Below are 15,363 nucleotides of genomic sequence, written 5' to 3'. Positions count from 1 at the left end.
CAGCTTGAACATCTGGAAGTTCATGGTTCATGTATTGCTGAAGCCTGGCTTGGAGAATTTTGAGTATTACTTTGCCAGTATGTGAGATGAGTGCAATTGTGCAGTAGCTTGAGCATTCTTTGGCATTGACTTTCTTTGGGATTGGAATGAAAACTGACCTTTTCCAGTCCTGTGGCCACTGCTGAGTTTTCCAAATTTGCTGGCATATTGAGTGAAGCACTTTCACAGCATCATCCTTCAGGATTTGAAATAGCTCCACTGGAATTCCATCACTTCCACCAGCTTTGTTGGTAGTGATGCTTCCTAAGGCCCACTTGACTTCACATTCCAGGGTGTCTGGCTCTAGGTGAGGGATCACACCATCCTGATTATCTGGGTCATGAAGATCTTTTTTGTACAGTTCTTCTGTGTATTCTTGCCACCTCTTCTTAATATCTTCTGTTTCTGTTAGGTCATACCATTTATCGAGCCCATCTTTCCATGAAATGTTCCCTTGGTATCTCTAGTTTTCTTGAAGAGATCTCTCGTCTCTTCCATTCTACTGTTTTCCTCTATTTCTTTGCATTGATCGCTGTGGAAGGCTTTTTTCTCTCTCCTTGCTATTCTTTGGAACTCTGCATTGAAATGGGTATATCTTTCCTTTTCACCTTTGCTTTTTCCTTCTCTTCTTTTCACAGCTATTTGTAAGGCCTCCTCAGACAGCCATTTTGCTTTTTTGCATATCTTTTTCTTAGGGATGGTCTTGTTCCCTGTCTCCTGTACAATGTCACAAACCTCCTTCCATAGTTCATCAGGCACTCTGTGTATCAGATCTAGTCCCTTAAATCTATTTCTCACTTCCACAGTATAATCATAAAGGATTTGATTTAGGTCATACCTGAATGGTCTCATGGTTTTCCCCACTTTCTTCAATTAAAGTCTGAATTTGTTATGTATCTTTTACTACCAAAAAAAAAAAAAATTCAGCTCATATATGTACTATAAGCTAAATGCTAATTTTCCAGAAGCAATGATTATATCAATATTCTTTTTAATCCCATGTCTCTGAATTCCTATCACTGTAATTCAGTAACAAGGAAGAAAAGCTGTGATCCAAGATAAAACTGACAAAGGAAAATAGAGAAGAAGATAAAACAAGTTTTTTAAATTGAAAATAATTTTTATCAGATTGGATCTAGAAGATCAAGATGGTGGACAGAGTAGGAAGATCCCAAGCTCATCTTCTCCAATGGACCCACACATAGAACTACATATAGAATAACTATCTCTGAAAATGACTTAAAGACTAGCAGAATACATTTTCTACAATTAAAGATATAAAATAAAATGGGTAGGAGGGGCACAGAACCCACATCCTAGTGCAGCAACCCCCAACTAGGAGGGGTATCACAACTGCAGACACTAACCCTGGAGAGTAAGGCATCTGAGCCCCTTGTCAGGCTCCCTAGCTTGGGGCACTAGAACTGGGAAGACAAACCTCCACAAGAAGGATGGATTTAGAGAGTATTATGCTAAGTGAAATAAGTCAGAGAAATCATAAATACCATGCAATTTCACTTATATATGGACTCTACAAACAAGACAAAGGAAAACAAAAGAGAAACAGAGTCAGAGAAACAGATGACAAACTGGTGGACACCAGGGGGAGGTGGGTGGGGGTTGGGTAAAATAGGTGAAGGGGATTCAGAAGTAAGAACCTCCAGCTATCAGACAAATGAGTAACCAAGACATAATGTTCATCACAAGCAACACAGTTGATAATACTGTCATAAATATGTATGGTGACATTTGGTTAAAAAACTTACAGTTGTAATCAATTCATAATGTATGTGTGTGTTAGTCGCTCAGTCATGTCTAACTCTTTACGACCCCAAGGACTGTAGCCTGCCAGGCTACTCTGTCCTTGGAATTTTCCAGGCAAGAATGCTGGAGTGGGTTGACATTTCCTTCTCCAGGGGATCTTTCCTACCCAGGGATCAAACCTGTGTCTCTTGCATTGCAGGCAGATTCTTTACCATGTGAGCCACTGGGGAAGCCCATAATGTATATGAATGTCAAATCACTGTTTTCACTTAAAACTAAGATAGTATTGTATGTCAACTATATTTCAAGTAAAAAATAAATAAAAGCTTTAAGAGTCAACCCTAATCACAAAAGTAAATGAAACAGCTTTTATTATATGAAATATAATAAAATGAAACAGTCAGTGTTGAAATTAAGGAATTAAGTCAAATACATACTTGCAAACTTGGAGGACATCTGGAATTCTTGACAAAGGAACTGTGTGGTAAAGGACAGAAGGATCTTTCCATATCTCAATCCTGAGAAGCAAGAGCTGAAGGGAAAGTCAAGGTAGAACAGTAGAAAAAATATAGGATTTTAACTAAGACTTTTAATAGTTTGGCAAACAGAAACTACAGACTACTGTGGTAGGTGGCTATAAGCAGGTTCAGAACATATAGGGAAATATACATAGTATGGAGAGTAGATTTTTTCATTAATATTTTCACCTTAGTGTTTACTGTGTTCATTCAAAAGTAAAGCTGGCAAGCAACTTTCATGACAGGAAGATTACCAACTGAAAGGGATATCACACTCCTCCAGTGCTGTGTAACTTTCAATGCATCTTCATGATAGTCCTGAAATATAATCAGAGCAGAGTCAAGTAAGATGCTAAGGCTTCTCTTCAGATGCAGCAATTTCCACCTAAAGAATAAATACAAATTCCCTTACTGAAGCTGTGAGTTCCAAACTTACCACCTTAGGATTCTGTGTGATTAAAACTATAAACTAGTCTCATATACTCTGCTAGGACTCTTTTCTCCTTTGTCACCACAGATCATATCATTAATAGCACAACCCTCCTTCATTTAAAATCTAAAACCCCGTTATTCCTGCTGGAAATGCCACAGTGCTTTACAACCATCTGATCCCAGTCACCTTTCAAAGAGAGATCTCATCTCCTTTGTGAAATCCTCTTCTAATCTCTTCATTGCTAAATACTCATAATCTTTGCAGTCTAAATTAGTGCTTCTTGGAAATTCCCTGGCGGCCCACAGCACTTTCACAGCCATGACCTGGGTTCAGTCCCTGGTGGGGAAACTAAGATCCCACAAGACGCCTAAAATAAATAAGTGCTTCTTTTTTTTTCTCTACTTGTGGCAAATGGGGCTACTCTCCAGTTGCAGTGCACTAGCATAGGCTCTAGGCACAGGCGGCAGCAATGGCGGCATAAGGCTCAATAGTTGTGACTCATGGGCTTAGCTGCTCTGCCACACGTCTGATCTCCCAGGACCAGGGACTGAAACAGTCTCCTACACTGGCAGGTGGATTCTTTACCACTGAGCCACTAATGAAGCCCCAATAAATGCTTCTTGAACTACCTGTGGTAAAATGCCATTTTTTTAATTTTCTAATCCTTTGTGGACCGAGCCTTTTATAAAATGAAATTTAAATGAATTACCAGAATTTTTTTAAACCTGTAAAATAGAAACCAAATTTTATTATAAATTTGACAGGCATATAATTTCCCTGTCAAATTCCTGTAAAAGTTTCTAAAGCTTATTCTTAATTTCTGTACTTATATTTCAGCACAGCAGTAATAGTTCACACACTGCTATCAGTCTGCAGACTGCACTTTGGGTTTTTTCATTTTGTTTTTAAATTTTTACTTCGTATTGGAGCATAGTTGATTAACAATGTTGTGTTAGTTGCAGGTGTTTAGCAAGGTGATTCGGTTATTCTGCTCAATATTTTGCAATAACCTAAATGGGAAAAGAATTTACAGAATGCACTTTGAACAGCATGTGTCTAAACAACTCAGGGTTTAAATTAATGAATACTCATTTATTTGAAAAAAACTGAAACTTGAATTCAGCATTTGTTTAAGCAGGACTCAGATATGAAAGGGACAGTAACTCTGGAAAGTAGACACTACATGTATGTACAAAGGCACAGATGTGAGAAATGACATGGCATGTTACTGACACAATGAACTGAATAGCTCTTACTTGAGGGGCATGTACTGTGAGAGAGGGAACTAAGAGCCAGGTAAGGCTTACAGAGGGAAAGATAAGTGAGGAAAAAGCCCCAACTATTTCTAAAGAAGTACCATGATAGAATCAGTGTCTTTGAAAAAGCAAGCTGGGAGTGGACAGGCTGAGGAGGAACGTTACACTTACAGTGTTATATATTATACCTTTCTTCATGTCCTCCAGAGCCTGGAAAAGTGCTCAGTAGATGATGGATGTAAAGCATCTTCATTAAGTAGCAGGTGTTAAAAAATACTTGAAATTCTGTTAGAGGTACTAATTGAAAATATTCCATATTTACTACACCTGACTTCTAAAAGTTAAAACAAAAGACACTGTGCAGATACTTCACCTGTATAACAGTAAAGAACACTCAGCTTGGAAAGAGTTGATCATTGGCCAGCAAGAGATTTCAATGAATTTCTGAAAGACAAAAACAAACAGGAGTGCATTAACAAATTAAACAGAATAGACTACAATAGGAGGAAGCTGCAACTGAGATGAAAGCTGACCTGCCCCCTGGAACCCCAGAGGGATTCTAGGCTCAGGGATACCCAAGGAGCTGTCTCAAAGGGTCATTAAAGAAGGGAGTAGCTAAGGACAGACAACCAGAAGACCTGAATACAGAAAAACTGCACCTAGTCAAATACTCCACATCTACCTTCCTCTTCCACCTCTACCCACAAAGCATACATGGAAGCCTAATATTTATCCCTAACCAAAAATTACAAGAGGATAACTCTCCTTTGTGGCAAAGATGTTCAACTATCAACCTATATTAACACACCTCCTTCTATAAGAGAGACTTGTCTCTAAGAAGGAACTGCTTAGCCAAACCACCCACCCCTTCTCAGACCCCTCTTGTATCTAGGTACTACCATATGATTAGTTTTAACCAATGGAATAAAACAGAAGTAATGGGTCATTTCCCTGCCAGGCAATGAAGTGTCTTCTCTATTCTCTCCTTCCCTTCCTTTAGAGGGAGACAGACAACCACAAGGAATTTTAAGGATAGCAGAATCACAAAAAAAATTCAGTACACCAAATCACAGGAAGGAAAGTTGCCTGCTGAGAAGACCCTCATTGGATGACTAAAGAAACAAAAAACTAAAATGCTTTTTTGTTAAGCCATTGAATTTTCAGGTTTACTGGTTTTGGCAAATAGCATCCTTACTAACGATAGCCCCTTTTTAAAAAAGGAAATAAGAAAAGGAGGGAACGGGAAAACATCAACAGAAAAATTAAGCTTCGGTTTTAGTGACCCAGAGGCAGGCCTTCCTCTTTGTGGCATGTGGAATATCAGCAGCCTAACAGTCGGCTTTCTATCCACCCACACTAAAGGAAAGCCTGACAGCTGGCATGTTCCATCACACATGCATATTAAGACAAAGAACTAGGTCACTGGAATGGGAGGGACATGAATGATTATCACCAAGAGGTCAGATGTGGTAGATTAAATTTTTCTTGTAGTACCTTACCCTGTGTGGCCAATAGCAACTAGCACATGCTTTCAACTTTCAGCCAACAAATTTCCTTGTCCAAAACTGCAACTTCATTAGTTAAACTGCCTTCCATGATATCACAGACAACAGTTTTACCCAAAGTTTTGCGACTACATAACACAATTCACCATTTTCCCAGCCTCCTGTAGTGGTTTCCTTGCTAACTAACCACCAACCAGTTTCAAAGCCAATGGTATGTAATTGAAGTTTCTGTTATACGTGCACCCCATCTGAGGTATCCATTTTTAAATTAATCATCCTTTTCAAGAAAAATAAGCAAATACAAATTATCAGTAACATACAAAAATAAGCATATATTTCTCACTTAGAGAAATAAATTATTTAAGTCAATTGGGGCAGTTCTGTTTCAGGCTGTAGATCAAGTTGACATCTTTCCCATGTGTTTCTATCTAGGGCTCTACAGTGGCCAGCAGATGCCTGGGACCTGTTTTATTATGCAAAGATTGGAAACTCCCAGAGTGGCAAGTGGAAACATTTAATAGCTCATAAGGCCTAGGCTCAGAACTGGTACAGTCTTCTTCCCAAGTTCTTCTGGCCAAGAAGTAATTATCTGCTGAACAATTACCTAATCTGTCACAATTCACTCTCTTGCACACAAAGATTGTGACTACTGCGCAGTAAAAGGTGATTAATATAAGAACCAAGACATTAAACAAAGATTAAATTTTGCAATCTGGTACAACATGGAGGGAACCTGAAGGTATTATGCCAAAAGAACAAGCCAAAAAGAAAAAAACAAATACTATATGATTTCACTCACATGTGGAATATTTTTAAAAATAAACTGAACACACACACACACGGATACAGAGAACAGATTGGTGGTTACCAGAGGGAAAGGGGAGTGGGGAGAAAACAAAATGGATAAAGAGGGTGTATGGTGATGGATGGAAACTAGACTTTTTGGTAGTGAGCACTTTGCTGTGCATAAAGTTGTCAATTATTACATTGTACACATATTATAAACCAATATTACAACATATTATAATGTTATAAGTCAATGTTACCTCAATAAATATATATGTAACTGTATGTGCGAATACACACACACACGAAAAAAAATTAAAATTACAATTAACTACCAAATACTTGTAGGAATTGGGGGAGGGAAAAGGAAGTAACTGAACTAAATCTTCATCTTTTATATAAAGTGGAGGAAATAGATGGTGTTTAATCAACCAAGGAGTGTAGGTAAAAGCATAACAATTCAATGAAGAACAAACAATAAATTAGTTCAAATGTTTGTTTATGGGGGTAGGCCTAATAACTAGTGGCAAGGAATAGAAACTGTTGCTTTACATCAAAAGTACTGTTGTACTACATTTTTTTGTTGACATGTTCACATATTACTCTAAGAAAAAAAGTAATGAATTTCTACTAGAAACTTCTCTCTTAAAGGCTAGATTTTAGAGATGAGAGAATATTCCTATATATAAACTGAATACCATGGAAAAAACTGTGTAAGTGAAAGGAAACTTATACTTTCATTGTGGTACACAAGTATGAGTCTCCCCTTTATATTCAGTATAAGTGCAGAAGTAGTTCACATTGCTAGAGAATGCAGGTAGGAGCTAATAAATTTAATATTTAGAAATTTACTTAACATCACTTTTGCCATAAAAAATTCTTAATATGGAAAAATTTACTTATAAAACTTAAGACTTAAGTGATCTGCTGTTACTCACAACATAGAGAACTGATATAAATACTACCCACCAAAAAGTATATAGGTACAACAACAGGAAGATAGAAAACAAACACTAATAGATTATTTAAACAATAATTAACCCAAACTACAAATAAAACACAGGTCATTCAGGTCAACAATTCTTTCCAACCATGGCAAACATCACAAATCAAACATGGCACTCTGCCCAGTAACACATAGGAACAATCTCCAATTCCAAAATTCATCTCAATACAGTACTCCTCACCCTCCAAAACTGATCAGAGTTGGCAAATCAAGTGAAACTTCTTTATCCTAGAACAAAGCAACACTTCAATTAAAGTTTACTACATGAAAATATTTACTTCATTTCGCCTTTTCAGCATTTAAAAGGCTTAACAGATTTTTCCAAAGGTTAGATATTACGTTGAAAATCTTGCCGTAATTGAACATTAAGAATGTATTTCTTTATGGCAGAGTCTCGTAGCTACTCAACTAATATAACCTGGAAGTCTGATGGATATTCAAGCAGTAAGGAAAGACAAAAAGACTGTCCAAACACGTTTCAACAACTATTTAAAAGATCTGTTGACAGCTCAGAACAATTTTGTTCAATATAGAGTTCCAGGCGTTTCTGGATCAAAGGTTATTACTGAGCCATGGTATAGAGCAGATGAGCAGATAGATGCTGGCCCACATCTTGTTCTGAACAAAGTTCCTTCCTCTCTTCACCCAAATCCCTACATCCATCTGTCTAAAGCACTCCGCACATTACTATATCATCTTAAATTCAGCTAATTGGACTAGGGCAGGACACTTCACCTTAAAGCAAGCCAATCAAGAGGAATATGGTCAACTTTTTTGCGGCGTATCTTCCAAAATAATCCAGTGAGATCTTCACAGGAATTTCAACTGGTGACAAAGAACAAACTTGCAAGTGAAAGTACATACTTGAACTAGAAGACCATGTGAACTAGTCAGGGCCAGCAGCTGGGCCCTATGCAAAAGCAAAGAGCAAAGGACGCCTGCTGAAAAGGAGAGACTGTGGAACAACTGGGCTTCCCTTGTGGCTCAGCTGGTAAAGAATCTGCCCACAATGTGGGAGACCTGAATTCGATTCCCTGGGTTGGGAAGATCCCCTAGAGAAGGGAAAGGCTATCCACTCCAGTATTCTGGCCGGGAGAATTGCATGGACTGTATAGTCCATGGGGTCGCAAAGAGTCGGACAGGACTGAGCGACTTTCACTTCCATGGAACAATCAATTACTGTTTTTAGTTCTCCATCTAGTTCCGGTGAGGCTCAGGTGCGTTCTAATGTATGCATATGAATGGCCTCAAAACTCTCTAAAGTATCTCTAAAAAAGAAAATGAAAGAAAAAAAATTCCCCTCATTACATAAACTAGTTAAGAAACTAAAGGAACCCAATTAAAATGACTACTTAGAGACAGCATCCTTGCAGTAACTGTGGGATACTGCCCATACACAATATAAGCTGTACAACTCGAACCAAGATAATTAAAATCAGTCAATTACTGATCTTGACTAGAAGTCAAGGAACCTATTGGTTCTATCAACTTGCATTAAAGATAGCAATATTCAGTTTTTAATTACAAAAGGTACCTATAGAAATATTCAATCTCTTGAATTAAAAGCAAGAAAATAGTAATGCTATAAAAGTAAGACATTCAAGTTAAACCTCTTTTTCTTTCCTTAAACTCTGAAAGGAATGAATGAAAATACGTATATATAAAATGGTTCAAGGAGTGGAACTGAAACACAGGAATTAGCTAGCAGGCCCTGCTTTTAGAACACAAAGTCACTCCAGCCCACACATATAAAAGTTCTTTGGTTAAGAAGTTATAGACCGGCATCCTGCCAGATTTCTGGTTTTGCTTGAATCTGGTTATGTTTGCCCTACAGAATATTTTTAATGTGAAAGCTGAAAATCAAGACATTTCATCTTTTAAAAAGTTAGAATTTTAGTTTCTCCTGAAAAATTAGTAAACCTAAAAACACAGAGCCCAGTTTCCCAATGGGAAAAGCATCCTTTGGTAAGCCAGTCCTCCGCACTGCCTATTATGTTGCTGAGAACCCAATTCTTCCCCTGTTGCTCCTGACTCCATTAGCATGTGCTGTACTTAGTCACTCAGTCATGTCAGACTCTGCTACAGAGTAGCGCACGCAGGTGGTGGCACCCCACTCCACTACTCTTGCCTGGAGAATTCCAAGGATTAAGGAGCCTGGTGGGCTGCAGTCCATGGGAGTCGGACACGACTGAGCGACTTCACTTTCACTTTTCACTCTCATGCACTGGAGAAGGAAATGGCAACGCACTCCAGTGTCCTTGCCTGAAGAATCCCAGGAACAGGGGAGCCTGGTGGGCTGCCATCTATGGAGTCGCACAGAGTCGGACACGACTGAAGTGACTTAGCAGCAGCAGCAGCAGCCCACCAACCTCCTCTGTCCATGGGGATTCCCCAGGCAAGAATACTGGAGTCGGTCGTCATGCCCTCCCAGGGAATCTTCTCCACCCAGGGATCAAACCCAGTTCTCCCACATTGCAGGTGTATTCTTTACCATCTGAGCCACTAGGGAAGCCCAAGAACACTGGAATGGATAGCCTACCCCTTCCCCAGGGGAATCTTCCCAACCCATGAATAAAACTGGGGTTTCCTGCATTGCAGGCGGATATGAGCCTTTAGGATATGAGCTATCAATCTGTCCACTGATACAGATCTTCCAGTTCACAAACTTACACAATCAACTTGTGACTGGCTTGGTTAAGATCAGTTCTGACATCAACAACATGGTACAACTATTAACAGGAAAAAAAAAAAAAAAGGCTCGGTCCTTTGTCCTGCATCCAGCTTAGCAGTGCAGACTTTTCATACCCTAAAGTGTCCTTCAGTTCTTCATTTTTTTTTCCTGTAATACGACCATCCCAATCTTCCTCAGACAAGGGTGGAGAGAAAGAATCAAATTCTGTTCTAATCTCCCAGGAGGCTCCTGTGCCTCTAAGTAAACTTATGGATGCAGCTAATAGATAACTGGAAGGAAGTTACATCATCTCTACCAGCCAGCAGCGTCTGAAACTCATACCCTGCTCAGAAAAAAAAAAATTATTTCAAAAAATGTTTGAATTTAGGCAACTTGCATGTTTACTGGTAGCCTTGAACATCTGTTCATAATGTAATTAAAATAAAATTTGTGTCACAGGTCTTTTCTGTATTGAAATTCCAAATGATTCAGTATAAGTTATATTTTCATAACTACTGTTTGGCAATGCAGAGGAAGCTAGATGAAAAATATATTTAATAACCTAATAACCAAACTGGAAAAAGCATTAACTTTAGCATGTTAGAAAAGGAAGAACATAAAAATATTGAATGTTTTTCTCCGGAAAAATACATTAACAAGAATTAAGGTATCTCTACAAAAAAATCAATTGTAATAAACCTAACAAGAGAAACAGGACAAACACTTGACCATCAGCAGGCACACATATCACCCCACCAAGGTATATATCCATCTTGATGTTATACTCTTATCCATTATTCGTTGCCTGGGTTTCAAATCCAAATAAGCATGGGTAGTTGCTATAGTGACAATATGCCACTTTTGGAACCAGAAGCTTAGTACTACTGAGTACTTATGGTCTTCATAACGTCAGTACTTCCTCCCACACTTTGAATTATACATCCAACATTACACATTCCGACATTAAAACTTCACAAAATGTGATTTCATTCTGTCCTTTAAAGAAGTCAATTTTGTTACTTTCTCAAAAATAGTTTCCCCAAAATAATTTATAGTTTATGTAGTATAGTAAATGTCAAGAGAAACAACCTAAGTCATATAACATGTTAAGAACATACATACTCAAAACATGCTTAATGGATTAATATTAAAGATTCTGGCTTAATAAAATAAACAAATTGTACATTATTGAAATGTACTCTTAAAGAATTTTTTATGTGGACCATTTTCAAAGATGTGGACCAGTCTTTATTGAACATGTTACAATACTGTTTCTTTTTATTTAATGTTTTGGGTTTTTGGACACAAGGCATGTGAAATATTAGCTCCCTAACCAGCACCCCTTGCACTGGACTACCAGGGAAGTCCCTGAAATATACTGTTTTTTAATCATAACTGAGCATGATCATATCTTATTAATTCATGTCTTAGCTCAATGTCATTAATAATAGTATTCCTACCATCGTTCATTTAATACGAAAATTAAAAGATTTTCATATTAAATGAAACTAAAAATTCAAAAGCAACACTAAGAAGCAGCATTTTTATAGCAGATTGATGCAGAGGTCCTTCTTGACTTATAATGGGGTTCTGTTCCAACAAATCCATCATAAATCGAAAATACCATAAGTCAAAAACAATTTAATATACCTAACCTACCAAATATCACAGCTTAGCCTAGGCTACCTTAAACATGCTCAGAACACTTACATTTAGTTGGCTAATTATCTGACACAAGACTATTTTATAATAAAGTGTTTAATATCGCATGTGATTTATTGTACATTGTTCTAAAAGTGAAAAACATAATTTTTTTAGAGTATTTGGTTGTTTACCTCAATATTGTGGTGCAACTGGGATATGTGGCTCACTGCCACTGTCTAGCATCATGAGAGAGTATCATACCCATATATTACAAGCCTGGAGAAAATCAAACTTAGGTTTCTACTGAATGCACAATCACGGTTTCACATCATTGTGAAATTAAAAAATCATAAGCAGAATCACCTACTTTGGAGACTATCTGTATTTTTATTTCCTTTAGGAACTATCCCTAGTAATTAAAGATTAATTATTAGTGCTATCTAAGGCCTGTATCCACCTCCCAATGCAGAAGATGCAGTTTTAATCCCTGGGTCAAGAAGATACCTTGGAGGAAAACCCATTCGAGTATTCTTGCCTGAGGAATCTCATACACAGAGGAGTCTTCTGGGCTATAGGCTATGGGGAAGCAAAACAGTCAGACAAAACTTAGCGACTAAACAACAACAACAAGGAGAGGGTAGTTTGTGGCTAGTAAAACACTAAGAATAAGGAAAAATATCCTTCTCAAATCAATCAGAGAATATCTCCAGATCATCAAAGGGTCAGAGACTGGGAATCCTCATACATTGCTGTTAGGACTGGAAAATGATACAGTCACTATAACAACAGCTTGTAAGTTTCTCCAAAAGTTATACATAGAACTATCATACAACCTATCGTTTTCACTTGTAGGTATCAAGACCATATGTCCACAAAAGACGTGCAAATGAGTATTTAAAGAAATGGTATTCAAAATAGCCAAAAACTAGAAACCTAAATGTTCACCAGAGAATTCCCTGGCGGTCCAGTGGTTAGGATTTGGTGCTTTCACTACCAGTGCTGGGATTCAATCCCTTATCACAGAACTAAGAGTGGCCATAAATAAACAAATAATGTTAATCAACTGGTAAATGAGTAAACCATAAATAAATGAAATTCTATTCAGCAATAATAAAAGGAATTAATGACACAAGATCAAAAACATTATGCTAAGTCAAAGACAGACATAAGAGATCATACACTGTATGAGTCCATTCATATCAAATGTTCAGAAAAGTCAAATTACAGAAACGGAAAGTACATTCATGGTTGCCTGGAGGTAGAAGTGGGGATTAGCTGTAAATGGGCATGTGGAATCTTATTAGAGATGAAAATGTTCTAAAACCGATTTATAGTCTTGGTTGTACCACTTGATAAAATAAATTATTAAGGTGTATGAATTGAATTATATATGAAATTCATGAATTATAGATGAAAAATATATCTCAATAAAATAGGATGTTTTCTTTTTTAAAGTCAGAGAACATTAGAGCTGCAGGGAACCTGCCAGAACTTATACAAATGAAGAAAGTGAGGCCCCAAAGGGTTAAACACTTGTTTAAATGTTACCCAGCGAGATCCTGACAAAAGTAAAAAGGATCAAAATCCAGCCTCAGCCTCCTACAAAAAAATAAAATGCCATGGAACTGTTTAAAATTACAATAATAGTTGCATAGATTTCTTTGTGAGGAGTTCTAGAAGTATCAAAATTTGAGAACCTAAAAGAATGTTTAAAACATAAAAATCCTAAGAATGTGATGTTCAGAAAAAATTTTAAAAAGCTAGAAAAACTCATTTGTCATTCTTTGAAGCTATGTAACTTTAAAAATTGGTAATAAAAGAAAAAGAACTAAGCATTTTTTCTGACTTTCCAATAAAAGCTGTATTTCAGGGTAATGAAATGCTGCCAGTTTATGACAGAAAGCTTCTCCAATAGAGAGGAAGAATGCAAAATAATAAATGTAGATGGAATGAAAAAATTACAAATTATCATTTTGAAGTCCATAATAAAATTATGATTCAGGCAAGAATTATCAATTATTATTAAGGCCATTAAGTGAATGGTTGAAGGGAAAGTTGGACATTTACAGAAAACATCACACCTCACAGATTACTTTGTTTTATGGACACGTCACCAACCTAACCAAGCCGTTAGCATTAAATGTCCAGGTTTATTAGAACTTCAGGTACTAGAGTAATAAGCTAAACACCAAGAGAAAGTATTCAAACAATCACAGAAAGGAAGAGATTCTCCAGGACAATATGCCTCCTCTTAGCTAATCAGAGAAATTTAAAAAAAAAAGTAGGGGTCACTACTCTAGATTGAGATTTTGAAATATCAACAAAAACAAGTGTGGTCCTTAATTGGATCCTGGTTTGGACAAGATGGTTATAAAGAATATTTGGGAGATAACTAAACTTGAAGATAACAGAAGTTATCTTAAGTGTGATAACACTATTTTTGTTATATAGTATTGTTTTCAGAAATACATACTGAAGTACTTACAAGTGGCAGATTCAGATACCCATGGTCCACTTCAAAATATTTCAATGAATTTAAAAAATACAAAATTCAAGTCCAAGTCTCAACTTCCTAATTCATTGCTGTTTCCATTACTGCTCATTAATTCATTCATAAAATCATTATAAGAATTACATAGAAAAATCTCTTGCAGACAAGAGGTTCAGAGACGTGCTCTACCACGAAGGAAAGCATTTCTGTTGTTGTTGGTTTTTTTTTGTTTTTACTGCTACCAAAAGTAAAACACATAACTCAGAGGTAACAACTCAGTATCACAGGCAACAAGACACCAAAAGGCATCAAAGCATCACGAATGGAGAATTTTGCCCTCAAAGAGCTAAAAACATTTTGTAGAACAGTTTCGTGAAGTTAATTACAAGAAAACTAGGCTGTTTCAAGATCATAGTTAAGGCTCTGAAGTGGCAGCCTCACTAATGCAATCTTCAATTGTTACATAAAATTACCTATTCCCTTCTGACTTCACTACCCTGTACAACCAGTTTACTACTTTCCAAGATGTGGTGAAGTTAACGGACACTCTTTCGAAAATCCCTCTCTCAAGCGAGGGCAGCCAAGCTAAAGAAAACCTTCACCATAACAACCAGCTTCTTTACACCTAGGGCTTCAAAACAGCGAACGCGGAGCCTCCCTCGAAGCCCAGAGAAGACGCCGATTATCAACTAGCAGATCTAACTCATTTGCCTTGTTTTCTCCTCTCTCTCTAAATCCAAAGGGTGGCGCTGTCCTCATTCCTTCCCCACACACCAGGTGAGCGCGCAGGTCCACTTCGAGGTCCGACCGAGGCGTGGCGGTGTCCACTGACGACTTCGGTCCGGCCTCTCCGCCGCCCCGGCCCGCGCGGCTCCTCTCCCTACCCAGCCCCTCCGTGTGAGCCCGCGAAAGCGCCCGCTCCCCTTCTCAGGGGCTCTCTCTCAGATACTCTCCACAACACTCGGGGCAGGCGGGACGGCTAGGAAAGACACTCAGAAACTCTCCACAACACTCGGGGCAGGCGGGACGGCTAGGAAGGACACAAGCCAGCACTCTGGCTCTGAGCCCTCAGCCCAGTCGTGTAATGAAAAGCGTCGCGACCTCTCGCACCAACGCGAGTTAACGCCACTTCGACCGCCAGAGCCCCCAAGTTAACCGATTTGCAGACTTGACTGGACTGAGCGGTCTCTGAGAGACGGGAGAGGGCGCCCATCTGCCGGGATCACCAGCGCTTCCCGCCCCGCCCCACC

The 15,363-nt window shown here is 38.1% G+C and overlaps 1 long non-coding RNA gene across 4 annotated transcripts in view; it reads right to left on the bottom strand.

Moving 5' to 3' along the window:
• Nucleotides 1–15,350, bottom strand: part of LOC102188715 — a 44,844-nt gene extending 29,494 nt beyond the window's left edge. For 2 of the 4 annotated variants that reach the window (XR_310915.3, XR_001297036.2), the window contains exons 1-4: nucleotides 14,888–15,350; nucleotides 4,384–4,454; nucleotides 2,511–2,639; nucleotides 2,241–2,335 (exon numbers count right to left, since the gene is read on the bottom strand). This is a non-coding gene — a long non-coding RNA (uncharacterized LOC102188715). The remainder of the gene's footprint in view (nucleotides 1–2,240; nucleotides 2,336–2,510; nucleotides 2,640–4,383; nucleotides 4,455–14,887) is intronic. The other 2 variants (XR_001297035.2, XR_001919940.1) reach the window with 1 other exon arrangement.

Source organism: Capra hircus, chromosome 21, assembly GCF_001704415.2.
Source record: "Capra hircus breed San Clemente chromosome 21, ASM170441v1, whole genome shotgun sequence".
In the NCBI taxonomy this organism is placed as follows: Eukaryota; Metazoa; Chordata; class Mammalia; order Artiodactyla; family Bovidae; genus Capra; species Capra hircus.
Note: the sequence above shows the minus strand (reverse complement) of the source record. Positions and strands in the feature narration are given on the sequence as shown.